The sequence below is a fragment of the Notechis scutatus genome, chromosome 3 (assembly GCF_049901735.1).
Source record: "Notechis scutatus isolate UNSWTSFEM ecotype Mainland chromosome 3, rNotScu1.2, whole genome shotgun sequence".
In the NCBI taxonomy this organism is placed as follows: domain Eukaryota; kingdom Metazoa; phylum Chordata; class Lepidosauria; order Squamata; family Elapidae; genus Notechis; species Notechis scutatus.
Genome location: NC_142011.1, coordinates 165,161,970 through 165,175,104, shown reverse-complemented (window position 1 = coordinate 165,175,104; position 13,135 = coordinate 165,161,970).

The window sequence follows — 13,135 nt, the reverse complement described above, 5'->3', positions numbered from 1 at the left end:
TACATAAACGACCTCTGTGATCATATTAAGAGCAATTGCGTTCTCTTCGCTGATGATGTAAAGCTGTTCAATACCACAGACAATACTGCTACCCTACAAAAAGATCTTGACTATGTATCCGAATGGTCAAACAAATGGCAACTTCAAATCTCAACAAATAAATGCTCTGTCTTACATATTGGCAAAAAAATCAGAAAATAAAATACAAGCTGAATAGTCAAGATCTTGTTGATGACCCAAGCTCTGTAAAGGACCTTGGAATACTCACCTCTAATGATCTAAGTGCTAGAGCACACTGCAACTACATAGCCAAAAGGCATTAAGAGTTGTTAACCTAATCCTACGTAGCTTTTTCTCTGGTAATATCACACTACTAACCAGAGCATACAAAACATTTGCTAGACCAATACTCGAATACAGTTCATCAGTCTGGAACCCACACTACGTATCTGATATTAGCACAATTGAGAAAGTCCAGAAATATTTCACAAGAAGAGTTCTCCACTCCTCTACTCGCTGTAGAATACCTTATGCCACCAGTCTTGAAATTCTAGAACTAGAAAACCTTGAATTACGCCGTCTTCGGTCTGACTTAAGCATGGTATACAAAATCATACATTGCAATGTCCTACCTGTCAATGAATACTTCAGCTTCAACCATAACAACACAAGAGCACACAATAGATACAAACTCAAAGTAAACCGCACCAAACTTGATTGCAGGAAATACGACTTCAGCAATAGAGTGGTCAATGTCTGGAATACTCTACCCGACTCTGTAGTTTCTTCCCAAACCCCAAAACTTTAACCTTAGACTGTCTACTATTGACCTCACCCCTTTCCTAAGAGGTCTGTAGGGGCGTGCATAAGCGCACCAACGTGCCTACCGTCCCTGTCCTATTGTTTCTCTTATTCTTTTATTTTTCTTATATGTAACCATTTCATGTATTCACAACTATGTATACATTTATACTTATTATCTTGTAAACAATTGGCAAATCAAATAAATAAAAATAAATAAATAAATAAATAAGTATCTTTCTCCCTTCATTTTTTCCCCCTGCCTAAATTCCAAGATAAGAAAAACGCAGCTGAACCTGTGAAGAAGATGGACCTTAAGAGTCAAATCTGGAATCAATCAGGGGTCCTGGCTAGGACTGGACTAAAGTAGAACTAACTAAACATCTTATTTCAGGATTATTATTTTTTTTTTTTTTTTACTAAAAATAGAAGGCAGGGAGACAATTTTCTTTTTTCCAAAGGGAGGCAAGTCCTCTCATATCCAAGTCCTAGCACTCCCAGATCTACTTTGCTTGGTCTTAATCTAGCAAATTAATTTAAATTGGTCTTTATGAGTTATACTGAGGATCTGTTTAAACATATTATTTAGTTTGACAAGCTCCTTGCAGGTAAAATGCTTTATATTTATACAACACATAAAACTCAATGACTGTGCAGATCACTTAGCATCCAAACAATGTCAATGTTTCATTTACTTAGAAATAAATCCACTATATTCAATTTCCTTTGTTCTGCAAGAATATATGTGCACCCAAAGACACAAGACCCTTTTGCAATATATATATTATATATATAATGTGACATGGAGAATTTGACACCTGTGTCCTATACATAAGAGGATTGAAAGCAGCACACATTTCTGATTGTTGTTGGATAGACTTTGAAGCAGGAAATCTAATGCTGCTATGGGAAGCACATTACCAGAAAGTATCTATATTCTGTATATATTCCAAGATGCTACCTTAATAATTCTTAAGTCCTTGGTTAAGACTGGATTACTTAAATTTCTACCTGTCTTAAATTGTGAATCTAATTGTAGATTACCACACATAATATGCACATACAAAAGGAGTGTTACTTACTTACACTGGAATACCACAGTGCTCCTTTTGTCATTCTGCATACACGCACACATACACACACATACACACAACCTTGTGGATGCCACTTTGGTGTAATCATTAAGATATTGGACTAGAATCAAGGAAACTATTTGTGTCTACATAGTTCATATAAATCTTTGCAGATTTATTAATAAGGAATTCCAGTGAACTCAGGGTTTTCTGCTTTACTGATTAGCACCCTATAACCTTGAAAGCTGCCCTGAAGAGAAAATGGGATGATATTAGAGATCCTACTCCCATTCAGTTCTGAGCCATTATAAAGATTTTTTTTTTCAAAGACCTGTGCTGTACTTCCCACAGCAGTAGCTGCTCTCTAGAGAGTTGTGGCAAGATCAGAGTTGTTTCAAGGCAACTGCATTAACAACTTTGTCTCTTTATCCCTTAGGAAAAGGGGAAAGATTGTCTGTGTAGAAATTGTCCACTAAATTCAACATGGCATAGTCTGTAAAGATCAGACTGCAAGCCAGCTCTGGCTAACTCTTTCCCCTTTTTCCTTGTACACCAACAACCAGATTCTTGCTTCCTTCCTAGAAGCACCATACATCCCATTGGTGTCTATAGCTGTTGGACATTTCTTTTCCTACATACCAGCCTGGCAACAGTTAATATTCTGAGCTGAAAAATACTACAGTTATTAAAAGATTTTCTTATAAGAATTATTCAAAAATGAGATCTATTATAAAATGTAAGGATTAATTTATTAATCAGAGCTTTCTGAACTCTTGCATTAAACAGCTTTGTTATGCTAATTCCCTTATAAATGAATAATGGACTTATCCTCCCATTATTGCCTATCATTTAAAAAGGGCCCATTTAGAAAATGAAGATGTCCTTTTTGCTTGCAAATTATTGTACACTTCAGAGCACAAGTTTGTTTTAAAATGAAAAGTAACACATATATCCTGCCTCTCTTCCTCACCATTCATATTCATCAATCATTGTCCTGATCAGATTTGTCTGATCTGGAGCATTTTTTCCCGAGACAAACCTTCTATGGAAATTAACCACAAAAGATCCAAGGTCTGTTTTAGCCTACTTCATTCATCTAGATCTTATTTAAGGATAATGCAGCCAAGATTGACATGCTAGAGTTAAAAAAGGGGGGAGGGCTGGCAGCCTGCTCATTTCCAAAGAATACTAGCACTGAAATAAAAGATACTGAACACTAAGAATTCCATTCAACCACGATTTCCAAATACGATGCAAAATGTGATGTTTTTAGGGACTCTGTGCAAGCATTCCACTAACTTTGAGTAGGATCAATTATGCTCTGTATATAAAAACAACTTAGCATGGCTAAGTTTTCAGCAAACCTCTCTATGTGATGTCTGTCAATAGCTTAATGTTAGTTATTGCCAGTATGAAGGCTATTGTTTATTCATAATATGAAAATCATCCCAAAGAGAACACACTTACTCACTTTGCTGATTGTGGACTCATTGCCAGGCTTTGAATAAAGTAAATTGTAAAGCTGCTGGGATATCCCTAAAAACAACTTCTTGGACCCACCGCAGCTTCTGTGTTATGGCAATGGGTACAGTTATTTTTGCACTCAAGTGATTGTTTTCTCGCATGAGTCATTCATGGTTGTTTTCTTACCCAAAGTTACTGAAAACTTTACGTGTGTCATCTCAACAGTGTTAGGAACTATTAGACTGCAAATAAACACTCAAAGAAAGCTGTTCCTTCTGTTATTAAATGGCCATTTTTTTACGAGTGGTTTGTAGCATCATTCAACCATTGCTATTTAAGGCTAATAGCAATAAATATGGTGAAAGGTAGATGTAAAGGGAATATGTGGCAAATTGTTGGAATCTTGCCAGAAGATACAATAAACAGAAGATGGGGGATTAAAAGAGATATATTGCTTGCCACAGATAAAAAGGAAGATAGAATAGATATCAAGGATCTCAAAGGAGAAGCAAGATAGGAACTGAAGCTTAGGAACCAGAAAGAGGAAAGAATGATGGGGCTAGTGTAGAAAAGGGATGAGGAAAATACTAATTTAAAATAAGTGCAAGTAATTAGAGTTGAGCAGTGTAAAAAATATAGAATTAGGTGGGATGCAAAGCAGTGGTGTGGCCAGAGAGAGAGATAACTACTTTTGCAAAAAGATACATCAAAAGAAGATAGTTAAGAAAAGAGTACTGGAGGAAAGGCAAAAAAAAAAGACAAATACTTTGAAGAAACTCTTCAAAAAAAGAGTTGGAAAAAAGGAGACAAGAGGGAGAGTTTGTTGTCTTCCTTAAAATAGAAAAAAAGTGGAATCACAGTATAAATACACAGGCAGAAGGGGAATCATGGAGACATTTCTCCTTTGAGCAGGTCTGTCTGCAGCAATTCTGCTTTCTTTTGTTAGAGAGAAGAAAACCAACCTAGAAGCAATGATCTAAGATTTTCATTTTTTCATCCTTTAGAACAGTATTCCCAACCTTGGTCACTTTTCAGATGTCTGAACTTCAAGGACCAGACCTGATGGCTGAGAAAATCTGAGTGTTGAAATCCAAACATCTAAAAGTGGCCAAGGTTCTGAAACACTGGTTTAAAATATGGCAATGTTGACAGGCAACTGTTTGATGCTTAATGCTTACACTGGAGACAAAGCTTTTGCAGCAAGGGTGACAGAGAGAAAGCACTAAAGTGAGGATATTTCCTCTTTTGATAGTCCGACTCATACATTGATTTTGCCACCAGTCTCAAGGAAGTTACTGATCACGTATTCTATGTTTGTGCATTCATGCAAATGGCAGTAGGGAGGAAGGAACACAAAACCGAGTGCCAGTTTGAACATGATAGCTACGTGCAAGATTTGTAAAATCCCCTCAGATGCTTTATGAAACAGCACTTCTGTCTTTATAATGTGATATTTCTATAATTGCAGTGGTATACCAAGGGATGTATATGCTTGCAATCTTAAACCAAGGAAGTGATCACAGAATTATTGACCATCAGCTACTGAACATGGCAACCTTGAAGGATCTTCAAGAAACATTGTTCCTGCCACAATCGTTTGAGAACAATTCCATCTAAGGTTTATTGCTATATTGATTTCTCATTGTCATCTTCAATTTTTGGGATCAAGAAGCATGTGTTCTTTTAACTGTGCATTTCCTGAATGGCAGCTTTTGTTTTATTTCGCTCAGTACTAAGTTGTATTTCCACCTACAGGATACCAAGCATTGGCCCTGTTTGAATTCCTGACCTCTTTCCCGCTGAAGCAGCAAAAAACCTATTTAAGTCTGGACAGCAATAAAAATAAACAAAACAAAATTGCATTCATGGTTCATTTTGTGAGGCTTCAAGCTTAACTTGTACTTTACACTGCCTTCTTTGGGGGGAAAATAATTGTCTCCTGATAGATGAAACTACAGCAGCTGTGACCAGTTTTTATATTATTATTTTTTTAAAAAAACAGGAAGTAAAGCTCACTGTGGTTTAATACTGCCAACATTTTCTTCTGTGTGAAAGATGACTGATGTATGCTGCATTTTAGACTTTTCACTCCAGAATTAGACTCTTCTAGATTTCTTTTGCAGAATGGAATCACTGTACTTTTCATGAAAAAAAAATGACAGCATAATTATTACATTGTGAAAACAGTTTAGTTGTTGGGACACACATGAAAAATGAGATGGACAAAGATAGGGAAAGAAAGATTTTGTGCACACATTAGTGGTGTCAGCTGTTAACTGCTTTGCCACCCATAAATGAATTTATGATGGTAATGGATTTTTTTTATTAAGTAATGCTGTCAAAGGTTTCTTCAGAGTGTGAAAGGTGGTTTTTACATAAATGTGTTCATTTGGGTCTATCTTGGGACTGTAAATCAGATGATTTACTTTTATTCAGTACCTGCAGATAAGTGCCTGGTAAAGATAGATGTTCATTCCCTTTTGTATAATACTACAGTGTATATCAAGCTTACCCAGCTTGATTTTCCAGTACTTCCAGTACCTGAGAGTCTGTCACAAAGGACAGGGGATTTAACTTATTATCGAGGGCACCAGAGGGCAGGGCAAAAAGTAATATGTGGAAGCTTATTAAAAAGAGATCCAATCTAGAAGTAAGGAAGAATTTTCTGACAGTGAGAACAATTAATCAGTAGAATAGATTAACTCCTGGAGTAGGTGCTCCATCACTGGAGGTTTTCAAAAATAGACTAGACAACCATTTGACTGTGATGATAACAGTTTCCCGCCTTAAGCAGGGTGTTGGATTATTAGGCCTTCAAGATCCCTTACAATCCTATGGTTCTATGTTTAGTCCCAGAACTTCTGCCGTGACTCAGGAAACTGCTCTGTATTTTTAGTGAGCAAATGATACCATGCAATCTGTTTTCAAAATTTTATTCTGAAAATGTATCTCAAGCACTGGACTTCCAAAATCTATCTTTCTCTTTTCTAAATGCTTTGATTAGATTAGGATTTTTCAACCTTGGCAACATTAAGATCTGCAAACTTCAATTCCCACCATTCCCCCAGCCTGTTAAGCTGTCAAAGTTGAGAAACACTGAATTTGATAATGGCTTTTTAAAAATCAGTTTTAATTTAATTAATTTATAATAATCTAAAAGCCACTGCAGCAGATTAGACAAGATATAGTCTGGTTTTTTTCCTAACTCCTTGTCTCCTTTATCTTTGATCAAGCACCATAAATACTATCCAACAAGACTTTGGTGCAGGAGTGGGATTCAATTTTTTAACAACCGTTTCTGTGGGCGTGGCTTAGTTGGTGGACGTGGCTTGGAGGTCATGTTATTGGCTGGGCATGGCCAACTCAATATCACTCACATCGAGGCACTATCTCCTCACCTGGCCTCTCATGACTGTGGGGATGCTGCAACAGTCATAAGTGTGAAAAATGGTCATAAATCACTTTTTTCAGTGCCATTGTAACTTTGTATTGTCACTCCACACAAGCAAAGTACCAGCAAAGGAGGGGGAAAAAACTCCAGAGAAGTTCCTGAGACAGGAAGTCTAGTCCTGCCAAGAATGTAATAAGGGTTAACGGAGAGGCAGTTTCTGTAAGCAACACCAGAATGTTTCCTTCCTGCCTTCCTTACAGGATTACGCCAGTAATTTCTTCTAACAACCGGTTCTCTGAACTGCTTAGAATGTTAACAACTGGTTCTAGCGAATAGGTGTGAACTTGTAGAATCCCACCCCTGCTTTGGTGCCTTCCAGTTGCATTGGTTTGGTTCCCATAACTATTATTTTTCTTATATGTACCCATTTCATGTATTCACAACTATGTATACACTTATTATCTTGTAAACAATTGGCAAATCAAATAAATAAATAAATAAATAAAAAATATCAGGATTATCCATTCTTGAATATTGAATGGTCTAATTTCCTACCATTTCAAAAGACCTAGGACACCTAAGTATGAATTTTCTAGTGATTTACCCTCCAGAAAGTTAAAAAAAAAAACTTTTCAAGGCTACTTGGCTGTTAGATCACCATATCTGGGCAGTAGCTTCACATACTATTTTTAAAATAAATGGCCCTTCTCATTGTATGATTTATGTTTTATATCTGATTCCTTGACAGTTTTCACTAGTGCATGAGAGAAAATGAAAATATTGCTTTTCTACTGCCAGCACCATATGAGAAAGCCATAGTAAAACATCTTGGTCTTCATTTTCTGATTCTTGGTGTCTTCATTCATTTTAATTTGAAGCAAGAAATTTTCACCCAAATTCTTTCAAACTCTCTGGGGAAGATGTAGATCCATTTTATATTTTTGCCCTTCTTAAGAGTTAGAGAGTTTCTCAGGACTATACTTTGTGCCTTTCACTTTGTCAGTTGTGTGTTGTTGCTTGTTATGCAGGTATTTGAGTTCAAATGTGCACATTTATGTTAATGTTAAAGGACATGCCCTCATGCAGCCACTTTGATAATGTATTTAGGTGGACATGTGGCTGCATATATACATCTATAACAGGTGTCAGGCAGACAGACAGGCAGTCAGTTATAGACGCAAATGATGTGTTACCTAATATTCCTTCCTAAGGTTCCTAGAAGAGACACTTGATGCTGGTGTAGTTCATATATTGAACAATTTTGAAATCAGCAAGGAATTTGTGAACCAAATCTGGAGCAGGGATGTCAAATTCAATTTCATTAAATCTAATCCAATTCAAAGTATACCTGAGAAGCAGAGAGCCAGTTTGGTGTAGTGGTTGATGTGCTAGTCTAGAAACCAGGAGACTGAGATTCTCGGCTAGCCTTAGACATGAAACTAGCTGGGTGACTTTGAGCTAGTTACTCTCTCTCAGTCCAATTCACCTTGCAGGATTGTTGTTGCTGTGCAGAAAATAGAGGCAAGAGTATTATGTATGTTTGCCACCTTGATCCCCTATATATATTATATGGTTGTCTAGTATCTGTCTGAACATATCCAATGAAGGGAAATTCATCACCTCCCAAGGTAATTGAGCTGTTCTCCGTGCTTAAAAGTTTTTTCTAAGGTTGCCTTTACTCAGCAAGAAACAATCATTCAATCACCCACAATGGGCAATCAGCAACTCTCAGGACACACCTTTTGCAATCAGCTGGTAAGATTGTAAATCACTGTGTCCTTCATGGTGGTATCACTTCTGACATAGTGCTTTCTTATTTGGCTCTGCAAATCAACCCTGATTCAATTTGAATTGGAGATTCAAAAAGGTTATGTTTCAATGAGGGTGCAATTCAAAATTTAATGCCAATCTGATTTGAGCTGAGTCATTGCAGATTTAGATTAAAAGAGAGAGAAATTTGGTTATATCTTCAAGCCATCTCACATTCTGGAAGAATGGGATACACACAGGAAGGTAATGGAAAATTAACCCTTCCAAAATGTCTTCAACAACTTTATCACAATGTTTTTTGAAAAATTTCTTCAGCTTCTGTTTTACAGCAAAGACAATAGAAATGAGCACAGGAATCACACAGCAAGACAAAAATAAATATGTACAAAATGGTTTTTAAGGGGGGAGGGTCTAAACTCTGAAAATAAATAAGAGTTTAGAAAATGAAGTTAGAAAGTAAATGCCTATTTACTTTTTCCAAGTAACTCTTTTTTCCCTTTCCCTTTTTTCTATTAATATTGATAAATAACCAATAATGATAATATTATAATACAGTGAAACTTTTGTATTAAGTTTCTGGGGTCCCAGGAAGGCTAGGATTGACACGTTTACCCCCTATTGCTAAGGGTCATTTCATCAGTGACCTGGGTGGGTTGGAAGTTGGGCATTAGGCATATTGTCAAATTTTTCACATCTTACTGAGAGATGTACTGTAGCTTTGCCGAAGGATTCATATGATGTAAGGAGGCTAGCTGAATGACAAGCTTGACCTAGCAGGAATGGATGGTATCAGGGTTATGGCTTGATGATAATACTCTATGTTAGTTAATTAGCAAAGCCTGCCTCTATGGTAGGTTATAGAGGAGGAGGCTGGAATCTGTCTACCTATTTTTAACAAAAGATTGTTTAGTAGCGTTTGCAATTGTTGATCTTTACACATTCATTCTTTGTGAAGGGACTTAACCATGCTCTACTCATGCAGAAATGAAAATGTTAACCTTGAGATCATATACAGAATGTTGGCACCTGGACCAAGTTCCTAGTTGTATTGGCAGGCTCAATACAGAAGTATACTATTCCATTAGTACAAGTGACAATCAAATTAAGATCTGTGGCTATCTCCATTAAAGAACTTCAGAAAGCCCAAAGTAATATTAGCTTCACCAGTCCAAAAGAGCTTTGATAAGCAGAACCTGACAAAGTGATTAATTTCATTGACTGAACTGCTCAAAATAATTTCAGAGAGCCCATCATACCATTCATTCACCTTTCAGGAGTCTACAAAATTGTTAGTAAAGTTGCATCCTTATATATTGAGCTGTTAAAATTCCCTAAACAGCAGGAAAGCCATTGAATGATCAATAATCCTTTAGAACTACCTGATTCAATTAATTACTTCCAAGCAAAACCCTGTTTTGTTCTGTGAATCTTTTCCAAATGGGTGATTGTCATATGTGATCACCCATTCAGAGTTTCATATGGCTTTATCCTTATTGAGCATTGACCGATGGAGACCATAAGTATGAACCCATTCATTATTCACCTGGATATTAGGTGTTATTCCCAAGGTTTTTTTTATCCCAAAGGAGCCAAGTACTAGTCTTGAAAGTTCAGCCAACAGCACTTCTATTCATTCTGTAGAATGCAAGCCTTTGATTTTAAACTCCAAGCTGCTACTCCTTGCTGTTAAAATGTTAGTTATTTTGTATCCACAAGCAATAATAATTAGGGTACACTATGCAGTATCTGATGAGAAACCATCTGATATGTTTGCAAATACTCTTATAGAAATTTAACATTGCAAATAGCAATGTTGAAATAGATTCAAATAGATCATTGCTAGTTATGTTATAGTGGATGATTTTTTTAATTACCTGGTTGACTACTGAGATTTACAAAGTATCAGGAACATAAAGTTTGCAGTAAATAATCTCTTGTGTGTATGTGGTTTTTCACACCTTTGAAATGCTGAGCAAATTAGCTGATGAATTCAGCAGTCCCTTATACTCTGTGGTGTGAGAAATCATAATGAAGAAAGACTACCAGCAGGCCAAAGCCATTAGACATATGTTTTGTATGCATGTTAAATAGTTATTAGAGACTGGACGGGGAAATCCATGGTGTTTTCAAATGTTGCTATGGAATAATAAAACAGCTTTAGCAATGAATGGATCAGATTTAAAAAAAAATCTGCCATACTTACCATTTACTATAAGAAGGGATGAGGAAGGTTCACCAGCTGCATATTCTATTAATTCATATTAGAATTCCATCCAGCTTTATCCTACTTCATGAATTATGCATACATTATGCATGAATTATGTCATATTGAAAAAATATTATCCAGAAAACCAAGCCAAGTTAGAAAGAAACATAACCTGATGGCAGGACCTCATCAACCTTCTTAAACCCCTGAGTAGGGAGACCACCCAAAGCAGCCACCATGCTATAATTTTTAATGTTAAATTCCTTTTAAAGGATCATATAGGTTATAGGTTTTTAATCTATGTATTGAGTGAAAAATTAAGTGTTTCTTGAATTATGGATATAGGAAGAAGTACATTTTTATGAATTCTTACATAACTTGTTTGACAATACACAAATTGAAGCATGCCTGTCCCTCCAGCATGTCTAGGTTTCTGGTCAGATGATTACCACATGTGATAAAATGTCTTCTTTGTCTTGTGGCCTTCCCAATATTCATTAGGACATGATTTGCCTATCTTGATATAGAATGGAATGGAATGGAATGGAATGGAATGGAATGGAATGGAATAGAATAGAATAGAATAGAATAGAATAGAATAGAATAGAATAGAATAGAATAGAATAGAATAGAATAGAATAGAATAGAATAGAAATTCTTTATTGCCCAACTGTGATTGGACATACAATGAATTTGTCTTGGTGCAAATGCTCTTAGTGTACATAAAGATACATTCATCAAGAGTCAAGAATCATAAGGTACAACAGTTAATAATAGTCATAGGGTACAATAAGCAATCAAATCATACTAGGAAACAGTCAATATAAATTGTAAGGATGCAAGCAACAAAGTTACAGTCATACAGTCACAAGTGGGAGGGGATGGGTAATAAGGAGTGATGAGAAGGTTAATAGTAATAGTAGTGCAGACTTTGTAAATAGTTGGACAATGTCGAGGGAAATATTTGTTTAGTAGAGTGATGGCATTCGAGAAAAAACTGTTCTTGTGTCTATTTGTTCTGGTGTGCAGTGCTCTATAGTTTTGTTTTGAGGGTAGGAGTTGAAACAGTTTATGTCTGGGATGTGAGGGATCTGTAAATATTTTCACAGCCCTCTTTTGACTCTCGTGCAGTATACAGGTCCTCTATTGAAGGCAGATTGGTAGTAATTGTTTTTTCTGCAGTCCTAATTACTCTCTGAAGTTTATGTCTGTCTTGTTGGGTTGCAGAACCAAACCAGACAGTCATAGAGGTGTAGATGACAGACTCAATAATTCCTCTGTAGAACTGTATCAGCAGTTCCTTGGGATAGTAGGGAACAGAGGTGGTATTCAGCAGGTTCTGACCAGTTCTGGAGAACCAGTAGCATAAATTTTGAGTAGTTCGGAGAACCGGCAAATGCCACCACTGACTGGAGATTTTACAGTATCTTTACCCTGCCACAACCACCAAGCCACGCCCACAGAACCGGTAGTAAAAAAAAATTGAATTCCACCACTGGTAAGGAGTAAGGAAGTTGACCTTGCCAGATATGCAGAAGCTATTCCTTAAATAAAAGAGATAGAAGCATTTTTTTTTATGTTCAGAATGTCTAATAATGTTTGGAAGTGGCTCAGACAGACTTCTCCTTAATTCACTGGAGTATAAGAAAGAAAAGAGGGAAGGGGGGTAATCAAACTTACAAGCTTCTGTTACAGCCAATGTCAATAAAAGTAGTATTAACAGTCCTATAAATATGATTCCTTGATTGGTCTACCTAGAGAGGCTGACAATTTTAAAACAATTACATTTGTAACAATTACATTATACCATTTGTAAAACATTTTATACAAATATTCCCTTAAATTGTAGCTTGGAGTAAACTTCATCCAGAATTCCTCCCACTATTGCACTGTTACCATGTCATATGAAGTTTTACATCCACTTTACCATACAAATCAATTTTTGATTTGTCACAGTTCAACAACAATCCATGCATATGTCCCAACAGATGATCCTGGTCCTATTACGAGTTTTTCAAAGTCTGATATTTGTCCCAAGGCAATTTCTTCTTTTCTGACTTCCCTCGTAATTGGTAAATACCTTAAAAAAATTCTTGCTTTTGTTTCTGCTTTGTCCCCAATATGCTCTCTGAATCTGGATACATCACATCAGTACCTGTGATTAATCATCCCCCCTCATTATTTTTGAAATGAAAGGCACTTGACAGAAAAAGGTAAAGTTGATATTGCCAGATTGATTCTTATTTTTTAGAAGAGTCCATATTTTTACAGACGTTGCCTCATAATATGTCATTTCAAAAGCTTTTCTGCCTTTTTTATTCCACAAATACCTATGAATTCCCTTGGCTAAGCCAGCTCTTTCATGTTTTATATTCTACAGTTTGGAGATTTTATCTATTCTGTTATCCATTACAGGCAGCTTGAGCAATA